Source organism: Gossypium arboreum, chromosome 7 (assembly GCF_025698485.1).
Source record: "Gossypium arboreum isolate Shixiya-1 chromosome 7, ASM2569848v2, whole genome shotgun sequence".
Classification (NCBI taxonomy): domain Eukaryota; kingdom Viridiplantae; phylum Streptophyta; class Magnoliopsida; order Malvales; family Malvaceae; genus Gossypium; species Gossypium arboreum.
The window spans coordinates 62,348,279-62,360,799 of record NC_069076.1 but is presented as its reverse complement, the minus strand read 5'-3'; positions in this window follow the sequence as shown (position 1 = coordinate 62,360,799).

The window sequence follows — 12,521 nt, the reverse complement described above, 5'->3', positions numbered from 1 at the left end:
ATTACAGCAATACATTCACATAGCCAAATGCATCATTTCATTAATACACATTCTTACTTCACACTTCATCATTATATACTTTCACAAAGTATCAATCAATTCAATAACTGAAATTCATTAGTCGATTGAGCGAATGTTGCTCAAACATGTCGACTTTCCAATGCACATATAAACGCACCTTATTCTTTGGGCTTTTCGAGTGTACTAATTGAATTTATTACAGCAACCAACACTCACCTCCAGCCCAAGATTCTTGAATATAACCGGATATAACCATGTGCACAAATGCCTTGGTCTTAGCCGGATAGAATGACTTCGCACGAATGCCTTGGTCTTAGCCGGATATAGCCACTAGCACAATTGCCTTCGGTCTTAACCGGATATAATTTCCAGCATAATTGCCTTGAGGCTTAGCCGGATATCATTCAATTTCTCATGCACACATACATCAATAATCATTGGACATACATATTTCATTTTCGTTACTAAGGCTCAAACACAATTATAATCATTAGCATAATCGCCTTCGGGACTTAGCCCGGGTATCATTCGAATACTCATACACACATAAATCAATAATCAATACATCCATATTTCATTCCACATAATTCAATTAAGGTCACTTCTTGAGGACTTACCTCGGATGTTGTCGAACGGCTTTTACGGCTATTCGATCACTTTTTCCTTCCCCTTGTCCAATTGTGGCCCTCTTAGCTCTTGAGCTAATTCAAACAAATTCAATTTATTAAAACCTCATTGTGCTAGCTTATGGCCGAATATGACGAGGAGTTTAAATGGTCATATGGCCACTCTTTAGCTTGAATACACAATGGTCATGCACATTTTATACTACATCAAGTAATTCAATACAATTCATTCGAGCATCAAGGAAAAGCTAAGGCCATCAATAGGCTACCTAAGGCCGAATATACATGTCCATGTTGAGGCCAATTATGCACTCAATACCACACAAAAACAGCATGCATTTTACTAGTTAATGCTTTGCATATTGTAGCTCAAAACTTATAATATAGCATCAAGCACTCATATGTGTGCTAGGCCGAATGTGCTTACAATTTCACAATTATTCTTCAACATCTTCTTCTTTAAACAAACATATTCATCACTTACTTCATAACCAAAGCATCATGTGCAAACATATATATACATATATGAGCATGGCCGAATTTCAAGGTGTCCGTAGCCATCCAAAACACAAATTTTAACTAACATGCAAGAAGCATGAACCATGCTCATGAATGCATCATGGCCGAATATGACAATCATGCCCCTTTTCAACTTCAATCATGGTTAAACAAAAGAAAACTCAAAATCTTACTCAAGAGTAGACAATCCATCATTGCATGCATCATCATCAAGCTTCACACTTAGCATGCAATGGCTTTATCACCATAACAACTTTGGCCAAATACCATTTCCATGGCATAACAAGGATTTGAGCCATGGCTAACATGCACATCAAGTTAGCAACCAAAACATGCATGAAACTCCTAACACAACCTCATACATACCTTAATCTTGATGCAAATTTAGCCAAATCTCCTTCTAGATCTCTTCTAAACCAAGCATGAAGCAAAAATCCTCCCCTTTTCCTTAGTATTTTCGGCCAAGAAGTGAAAATAGATGAACAAATTTTTTCTTTTCTTTCTTTAGGATATTCGCCAAGGGCTATGGAGAAAGATGAACACTTTTTTTGTTTCTCATCCTACTAACATTAATTTTTTTTCCATACTCTTATTTTATTATTTCTAACATCCACCACTAGCAAAACATGTTTAAGACATGTTTTCTTTTGCCCATATTCATCACCATGGCCGCCACTTCCTTCTCTTTGGGTAAATTGACATGCAAAACCATTCTTTTGCATGCATGTACTATTAGACCTTTGAAGATTGGCCTATCACCTTTCAACAATGTTTCATATAAGTCCATCTAAATAAATTCACATGGAAATGATCAAATTAATGCATGCAACTTTCACACATGCATTTGCTAACATCATAAACATAGAATATAACTTCTAATTACTTATAAGACTCGGTTTAACGGTCCCGACACCACTTCCGACTAGGGTCAAATTAGGGACGTCACAACTCTCCCCACTTAAGAAATTTTCGTCCCGAAAATCTTACCGGTAAATAGGTTTGGATATCGCTCTTTCATAGAGTTCTCGGTCTCCCAAGTAGCTTCTTCTATCCCGTGCTTGAGCCATAACACTTTCACTAGCGGAACTCGTTTGTTTCGCAATTCTTTCACTTCCCGTGATAGGATACGAATCGGTTCTTCCTCATAACTCATATTAGCTTGAATTTCAATTTCTGATGGACTAATCACGTGCAATGGATCGGATCTATAGCGTCGAAGCATCGAAACATGAAAGACATCGTGAACCCTTTCGAGTTCAGAGGGCAAAATCAAACGATATGCCACTGGACCGACTCGCTCGGATATCTCATATGGCCCAATGAACCTCGGGCTCAACTTGCCCTTACGACCGAACCTGAGTATCTTTTTCCAAGGCGATACCTTGAGAAACACTTTATCACCCACCTGATACTCGATATCCTTACGCTTCAGATCCGCGTACGACTTCTGACGATCGGAGGCTATCTTCAGACTTTCACGGATTACTTTCACTTTCGCTCAGCATCCCTAATCAAATCCGCCCAAAATCTTGCTTTCACCGAGCTCGGTCCAAAACAATGGTGTACGGCATTTACGACCGTACAAGGCCTCGTAGGGTGCCATCTTAATACTTGATTGAAAGTCGTTGTTGCAAGCGAATTCAATCAACGGCAAATACCGCTCCCATGAACCACTAAACTCGAGGACGCAACATCTTAACATATCCTCAAGTATCTGAATTATTCGCTCGGATTGACCATCGGTTTGGGGTGAAAGCGGTGCTGAAATGCAACTTGGTACCCAAAGCTTCTTGCAACTTTTTCCAAAATCGCGAGGTAAATCTCGGATCTCTATCCGACACGATGGAAATAGGCACCCGTGTAATCTCACAACTGAGAAACGTACAATTCGGCTAATTTTTCCATTGAAAATCCGTGCGTCGGGACAAAGTGGGCCGACTTAGTCAATCGATCTACCACGACCCAAACCGCATCCTTCTTACTTGTCGACAATGGCGGTCCGGATACAAAGTCCATTGTGACTCGATCCCATTTCCACTCGGGTATCGTGATTGGTCAAGTAATCCCGAAGGCACCGATGTTCCGCTTTCACTTGTTGACATATTAAACATCTCAAACAAAGTCGGAGATGTCTCGCTTCATACCATGCCACCAAAATCGACGTTTCAAATCATTATACATCTTCGTACTCCCGGGTGGATTGCCATTCGGCTACAATGGGCTTCATTCGAATTATCGAAATGAGTTCAATTCTTTGGAACACACAGATGACTTTTGAACCTCAAACAATCGTCATCATCGATTTGAAACTCCGAATCCTTGTTCGAACACACTCACCGTTTTGCGACCAACTCGTCGTCGACTTTACGAGCTTCTCGAATTTGATGTGTCAATAATGGTTTGGCTTTCAATTCAGCCACTAACACCTTTGTCGGATCGAATGACAAGTGCACATTCATCGCTCGTAAAGTGAATAATGATTTACGACTCAAGGCATCCGCAACCACATTCGCCCTTCCCGGGTGATAGTCAATGACCAGCTCATAATCCTTTAACAGCTCGAGCCAACGTCTTTGTCGCAGATTTAAGTCTCTTTGGGTCATCAAATATTTGAGACTTTTGTGATCCGAGTACACATGGCACCTTTCACCAAATAAGTAATGTCGCCAAATCTTTAAAGGCGAATACGATGGCGGCCAATTCGAGATCATGGGTCGGATAATTTTTCTCATGTGGCTTTAATTGCCTCGACTCATAGGCCACAACTCGACCTTCTTGCATCAATACACAACCTAACCCAAGTAGGCGGGCCGCTATAGATGATAAACTCTTTGCGGGACTCGGGTTGCACTAGAATTGGGGCTTCATCAAATAAGTTTTCAGTTGATCGAAACTTTTCGACATTTCTCCGTCCATTCGAACTTAACATCCTTTTGGAGTAAGCCGTCATCGGCGTGGTTATCATTGAGAAACCTTTACAAATCGTCGGTAATAACCTAAGCAAGCCCCAAAAGCTTGAACCTCGAATATTTCTGAGGCTTCCAATTAAGTATGGCTGAAATTTTATTCGGTCGACTCGAATACCCGATCACGATACCACATGACCCAAGAAGCTAACCTCTCTTAACCGTAACTCACACTTGCTGAACTTAGCATATAATTGCTTATCCCGTAAAATTTGTAGCACTAACCGCAGTGTTCAAAGATGTTCGGTCTCATTTCTTGAATAGACCAAGATGTCATCAATGAACACGACTACGAATCGATCCAAATATGGTCGAAGATCCGATTCATTAAATCCATAAATCTGCAGGGCATTAGTGAGCCCAAACGGCATCACTAGGAACTCATAGTGACCATATCTCGCTCAAGGCGCTCTTGGGTACGTCCAATCTCGGATTCGCAATTGATAATAGCCCGATCTCAAATCTATTTTCGAGAACACTGAGGCTCCCTTCAGTTGATCGAACAAGTCATCGATACGTGGCAACGGATATTTGTTTTTTATCGTCGCTTTATTAAGTCGACGATAGTCGATCTACGTACCACATGGTTCCATCCTTCTTTTTCACGAACAACACTGGCGCACCCCAAGGCGAAAAACTCGAGCGAGCAAAACCTCTATCCACCAATTCTTGCAACTGAGCTTTCAACTCCTTTAATTCCGTTGGTGCCATACGATACGGAGCTATCGAAATTAGAGTGGTACCAGGTACCAATTCAATGCCAAATTCTATTTCCCGAACAGGTGGTAAACCCGGCAATTCTTCAGGGAAAACATCCGGGTATTCACAAGCCACGGGCACAGATTCGGGTTTCTTTTCTGATTCCTTGTCATTGAGCACGTACGCAAGGTACGCTTTGCACCCTTTTCTTACATATTTTCGGGCCAACATTGCTGATATTACAGCTGGCAACCCCTTTAAGTCCGTAGACTCAACCCGAATTATCTCATTATTCGCGCACCTTAAATCGATAGTCTTGCTTTTGCAATTTACAACCGCATCGTGCATGGTCAACCAATCCAAACCAAGAATAACGTCGAATTCATCGAACGACAAAAGCATCAAGTCCGCCGGAAAACAAGAACCTCGGAACACTAGGGGACTTTTCTTGCACACTTTGTTGACAAGCACGTAATGACCCAAGGGTTTGACACCGAATTACAAACTCAAGAGACTCAATAGGCAAAGTCTTCTTGGATGCTAAGGTTTCACATATATATGAATGAGTAGAACCGGGGTCAATCAAAGCAATCACATTTGTATTGAAAAGAGTGAAAGTACCGGTAATGACATCCGGAGAGGCAAGATCCTCGGCGTGCGGCGTATGGCATAAGTCCTAGCAGAGAGCACGAGCCTCGAGATCTGATGGTAGCATCTCTAGATCCTCTCGACCGCCAACGACATTGCCCATATTTCTAGGTGGCCTACCTCGGCAATGGTAGCACCGGGTTTCCACTCGACTTACATTCTGCTCATGCATCCTCGGCAATCCTTCATAAAGTGGTCGGCCGATCTACACTTATAGCGAGAGCGATCACGAAACCAACAGCTCCCGAATGCCATTTGCCACAATGTAGACACTCCGCCTCTCTCGGCGATCATTTCCACCATCAGCGATCGAAGTGACTCGTGTGGTCACAGGGGGTCAATCGCGTCCTCGTCTAGAAAAGCCCGAAACGTCTCTAGACCGGCTCACATCATCTCGAAATCTCTTCGATGCTTGTTGAAGAGACTTTCCCGAGGACCTCTTTCGGAATTCTCCAGTTCCCACATCAGCTTTTTGTTTCTCCTTTCTAAGCTCTTCGGCTTTACAAGCTCGCTCAACAAGTACTACGAACTCTCGTATCTCGAGAATGCCAACGAACATCCTTATATCATCATTCAGCCCATCCTCGAAGCGTTTACACATAATGGCTTCGGACGAAATGCATTCTCGTGCGTACCGGCTAAGCCTCACAAATTTTCGTTCGTAGTCGGTAACTGACATAGAACCTTGCTTAAGATCAAGGAATTCCCTTCGCTTTTGGTCGATGAATCTCTGACTAATATACTTTTTTCGGAACTCGGTTTGAAAGAATTCCCAAGTGACTTGCTCTCTAGGCACCACAGAAGTCAGAGTACTCCACCAATAGTAGGCGGACTCGCGTAGCAAGGAGATGGTACACTTTAAGCACTCATCGGGTGTACAGGATAGCTCATCGAGCACCCGGATGGTGTTATCCAACCAAAATTCAGCTCGCTCGGCATCATCATCATCCGTAGCCTTAAATTCAGTGGCCCCATGTTTTCGAATCCTATCGACTGGGGGCTTACTTGACCTTATTTGGTCAGTCACCGGAGGTATTGTAGGTGCGGGGGTTGCATTTGTCGGGAATGGAGGTTGTGGAACAGTCGTGTTAGTTCGAATGTATTGATTAAACCATTCGTTCATCACACTATAAAAGGCTTGCCTAGCCTCATCATTCGGATTGCTGGCCATAGGTTGAGAGTCCGCCGGCTGTCCCTTGCGCGGAGCAGCGCCACACTCTCCACATCATCAGCTATCGCTTCGGTTGGGATCGGGATCCATTGCTATAAACAAACACAAAGTCAAATTGTCGAAATCACCACACTATCGATTCATCATGAAATGGCATGTATAGCTAGACCCCAAACACATCACGGTAGTCCTAGAATCGACTAAACCGTGGCTCGATACCAATAAATTGTAACACCCGGACCCGAGACCATCGCCGTGTCGGACACGAGGGTTAACAAGCCAAGTTCACATATTTTGCCCACCAATTTGACATTTCCAGTCAGGCTGGAAAACTGCGTCACCGTCGCCTTAAAAATCATATCTCGAGTTTCAAAACTCAGAAACTGGTTTCGTAAATTTTCCATGAATTCAGACTCATATATACATCCATGGATTTATTTCTAGAATTTTTGGTCGGGCCAATTGGTACAGTTTATTAGTTAAAGTCACCCATGTTACAGGGATCGACTGCTCTGACCTTCGCGTGTTATAACTTGAATATCTGTCTGTGCAGGGCTTTAATACTAGTGCCGTTTGTTTCTAATGAAACTAGACTCAAAATGGAATCTTTAAATATAAGGCATGACTCCTAATTCGTTCTGGATAATTTATAGTAAATTTTTTAAGTTGCGACAGGGGACCCAGAAACCGTTCTGGCCCTGTCTCACAATAGCTTTAATATCTCTTAACATGTAACTCCTATGACCATTTCGTTCCTTCCATATGAAAATAGACTCATCAAGGTTCATTTACATAGCTTATTCACTAATTAATGCCATTCCTACAAATTTTGGTGATTTTTCACATTCACGTCACTGCAGCTGGCAGCATCTATTTTTAAGGTAGGTCTTACCTATTTTGTAGTCTCCATGAACCAACTAGTCTTGCCATACATAGGTTCATATATGATCATTTTAACCATACCAATGGCTGATCATGTGACCAACATTCCCATTTCCAATCCAATCTCACATCATGACACCATAAATATACATACAAACCACAAATAGTCTAAGTTCATGCTTCCTTTTACGAGCCATTTTCGCATGGCCGTATACATATACATCACCACATTTTTAAACCAACAAGGGGTAGTCCTATACATGCCATTTCAAAGTTCAACCAAAAATTTATACCAAAATAGAGGCGTTGATAGTGTGGATGACTTCGACTTTATTGATCCTGAATACGATTGCTATCGAGCTAAATCTATAAAACAGAGAGCCAAAGTAACGGGTAAGCATTTTTATGCTTAGTAAGTCTCAAGGAATAAAATCAACTCTAATTACAGCAATACATTCACATAGCCAAATGCATCATTTCATTAATACACATTCTTACTTCACACTTCATCATTATATACTTTCACAAAGTATCAATCAATTCAATAACTGAAATTCATTAGTCGATTGAGCGAATGTTGCTCAAACATGTCGACTTTCCAATGCACATATAAACGTACCTTATTCTTTGGGCTTTTCGAGTGTACTAATTGAATTTATTACAGCAACCAACACTCACCTCCAGCCCAAGATTCTTCGAATATAACCGGATATAACCATGTGCACAAATGCCTTGGTCTTAGCCCGGATAGAATGACTCGCATACGAATGCCTTGGTCTTAGCCCTGATATAGCCACTAGCACAATTGCCTTCGGTCTTAACCCGGATATAATTTCCAGCATAATTGTCTTCGGGCTTAGCCCGGATATCATTCAATTTCTCATGCACACATACATCAATAATCATTGGACATACATATTTCATTTTCACATTACTAAGGCTCAAACACAATTATAATCATTAGCATAATTGCCTTCGGGACTTAGCCCGTATCATTCAATACTCATACACACATAAATCAATAATCAATACATCCATATTTCATTCCACATAATTCAATTAAGGTCACTTCTTGAGGACTTACCTCGGATGTTGTCGAACGGCTTTTACGGCTATTCGATCACTTTTTCCTTCCCCTTGTCCAATTGTGGCCCTCTTAGCTCTTGAGCTAATTCAAACAAATTCAATTTATTAAAACCTCATTGTGCTAGCTTATGGCCGAATATGACGAGGAGTTTAAATGGTCATATGGCCACTCTTTAGCTTGAATACACAATGGTCATGCACATTTTATACTACATCAAGTAATTCAATACAATTCATTCGAGCATCAAGGAAAAGCTAAGGCCATCAATAGGCTACCTAAGGCCGAATATACATGTCCATGTTGAGGCCAATTATGCACTCAATACCACACAAAAACAGCATGCATTTTACTAGTTAATGCTTTGCATATTGTAGCTCAAAACTTATAATATAGCATCAAGCACTCATATGTGTGCTAGGCCAAATGTGCTTACAATTTCACAATTATTCTTCAACATCTTCTTCTTTAAACAAACATATTCATCACTTACTTCATAACCAAAGCATCATGTGCAAACATATATATACATATATGAGCATGGCCAATTTCAAGGTGTCCGTAGCCATCCAAAACACAAATTTTAACTAACATGCAAGAAGCATGAACCATGCTCATGAATGCATCATGGCGAATATGACAATCATGCCCTTTTCAACTTCAATCATGGTTAAACAAAAGAAAACTCAAAATCTTACTCAAGAGTAGACAATCCATCATTGCATGCATCATCATCAAGCTTCACACTTAGCATGCAATGGCTTTATCACCATAACAACTTTGGCCAAATACCATTTCCATGGCATAACAAGGATTTGAGCCATGGCTAACATGCACATCAAGTTAGCAACCAAAACATGCATGAAACTCCTAATACAACCTCATACATACCTTAATCTTGATGCAAATTTAGCCAAATCTCCTTCTAGATCTCTTCTAAACCAAGCATGAAGCAAAAATCCTCCCCTTTTCCTTAGTATTTTCGCCAAGAAGTGAAAATAGATGAACAAATTTTTTCTTTTCTTTCTTTAGGATATTCGCCCAAGGGCTATGGAGAAAGATGAACACTTTTTTTGTTTCTCATCCTACTAACATTAATTTTTTTTCCATACTCTTATTTTATTATTTCTAACATCCACCACTAGCAAAACATGTTTAAGACATGTTTTCTTTTGCCCATATTCATCACCATGGCCGCCACTTCCCTCTCTTTGGGTAAATTGACATGCAAAACCATTCTTTTGCATGCATGTACTATTAGACCTTTGAAGATTGGCCTATCACCTTTCAACAATGTTTCATATAAGTCCATCTAGATAAATTCACATGGAAATGATCAAATTAATGCATGCAACTTTCACACATGCATTTGCTAACATCATAAACATAGAATATAACTTCTAATTACTTATAAGACTCGGTTTAACGGTCCCGACACCACTTCCCGACTAGGGTCAAATTAGGGACGTCACAGACAGTATTTGGACCGGTTCGTAGTTGTGTTCATTGATGACATCTTGGTCTATTCAAGAGATGAGACCGAACATGCTGAGCACCTGAGATTAGTGTTGCAAATTTTACGGGATAAGCAGTTATATGCTAAGTTCAAGAAGTGTGAGTTCGGTTAAGGGAGGTTAGCTTCTTGGGTCATGTGGTATCTGCAGATCGGTATTTGAGTCGAATTCGAGCAAAATTTCAGCCATACTCAACTGGAAGCCTCCGAGAAATATTCTTGAGGTTCGAGCTTTTGGGACTTGCTGGTTACTATCGACGGTTTGTGAAAGGTTTCTCGATGATAGCCACACCCATGACGAAGCTACTTCAAAAAGATGTTAAGTTCGAATGGACGGAAAAATGTCAGAAAAGTTTTGATCAACTGAAAATTTATTTGACGGAAGCTCCAATTTTAGTGCAGCCCGAATCAGGCAAAGAGTTTGTCATCTATAGTGAGGCCTCCCTACTTGGGTTGGGTTGCGTATTGATGCAAGAAGGTCGAGTTGTGGCCTATGCGTCGAGACAATTAAAGCCACATGAGAAAAATTATCCGACCCATGATCTCAAACTAGCTGTCATCGTATTCGTTTTGAAAATATGGCGACACTACCTATTTGGGGAGAAGTGCCATTTGTATTCGGATCACAAAAGTCTCAAATATTTGATGACTCAAAGAGACTTGAATCTGCGACAAAGACGTTGGCTCGAGTAGTTGAAAGATTATGAGCTTGTCATTGACTATCACCCGGGAAAGGCTAATGTGGTTGCGGATGCCTTAAGTCGTAAATCACTGTTTGCCTTGCGAGCGATGAATGTACACTTGTCTGTTCTATCTGACAATGTACTAGTGGCGGAATTAAAAGCCAAACCCTTGTTGATTCGTCAAATTCGTGAAGCTCAGAAAGTCAATGATGAATTGGTTGCAAAACGGGCTGAATGTGTTCCGAATGTGGAATCAGAGTTTCAAATTGATGATGACGATTGTTTGAGGTTCAGAAATCGTTTGTGTGTTCCAAGAAATTCAGAACTTATTTCGATGATTCTGAACGAAGCTCATTGTAGCCGAATGTCAATTCACCCGGGGAGTACGAAGATGTACAACGATTTGAAATGTCGGTTTTGGTGGCATGGTATGAAACGAGACATCTCCGAATTTGTTTCGAGATGTTTAATATGTCAACAAGTGAAAGCGGAACATCAAGTGCCTTCAGGGTTACTTCAGCCGATCATGATACCCGAGTGGAAATGGGATCGAGTCACAATGGATTTTGTGTCCGGACTGCCATTGTCAGCAAGTAAGAAGGATGTGATTTGGGTTGTTGTTGATAGACTGGCTAAGTTGGCTCACTTTATCCCGTCGTGCACGGATTTTCATTGGATAAACTAGCTGAATTGTATGTTTCTCGATTGTGAGATTACACGGGGTACCAATTTCTATTGTGTCGGATAGAGATCCGAGATTCACCTCACGATTTTGGAAGAAATTGCAAGAAGCTTTCGGTACCAAGTTGCATTTTAGCACCGCTTTTCATCCACAAATCGACGGCCAATCCGAGTGGATAATTCAGATACTTGAGGATATGTTGAGATGTTGCATCCTCTAGTTTAGTGGTTCATGGGAGCGGTATTTACCTTTGATTGAATTCGCATACAACAATAGTTTTCAGTCAAGTATTAAGATGGCACCTTACGAGGCTTTGTACGGTCGAAAATGCCGTACGCCATTGTTTTGGACCGAACTCGGTGAAAGTAAAATTTTTGGAGTGGACTTGATTAAAGATGCTGAACAGAAAGTAAAAGTCATCCGTGAAAGTCTAAAGACAGCCGCAGATCGTCAGAAATCGTACACGGATCTGAAACGAAAAGACATTGAGTTTCAGGTGGGGGATAAAGCGTTTCTTAAAGTTTCTCCTTGGAAAAAGATACTCAGATTTGGCCGTAAAGGAAAATTGAGTCCGAGGTTCATCGGACCATATGAAGTATCCGAACGAGTCGGTCCAGTTGCGTATCGATTGATTTTGCCCCCTGAACTTGAAAAGATTCACGACGTCTTTCATGTTTCGATGCTTCGACATTATAGATCTGATCCGTCACACATAATTAGTCCATCAGAGGTTGAAATTCAAGCCGATATGAGTTATGAAGAAGAACCGATTCGTATCCTAGCCCGTGAAGTGAAGGAGTTGCGAAACAAAAGGGTTCCGTTAGTAAAAGTGTTATGGCTCAAACACGGGATGGAAGAAGCTACTTGGGAACCCGAGAATTCTATAAAAGAGTGATACCCAAACCTATTTACCGGTAAGATTTTCGGGGACGAAAATTTCTTAAGTGGGGGAGAGTTGTGACAGCCCAAAATTGACCCTAGTCGGGAAGTGGTTTCGGGACCGCTAAACCGAGTCACCGAAATGTTT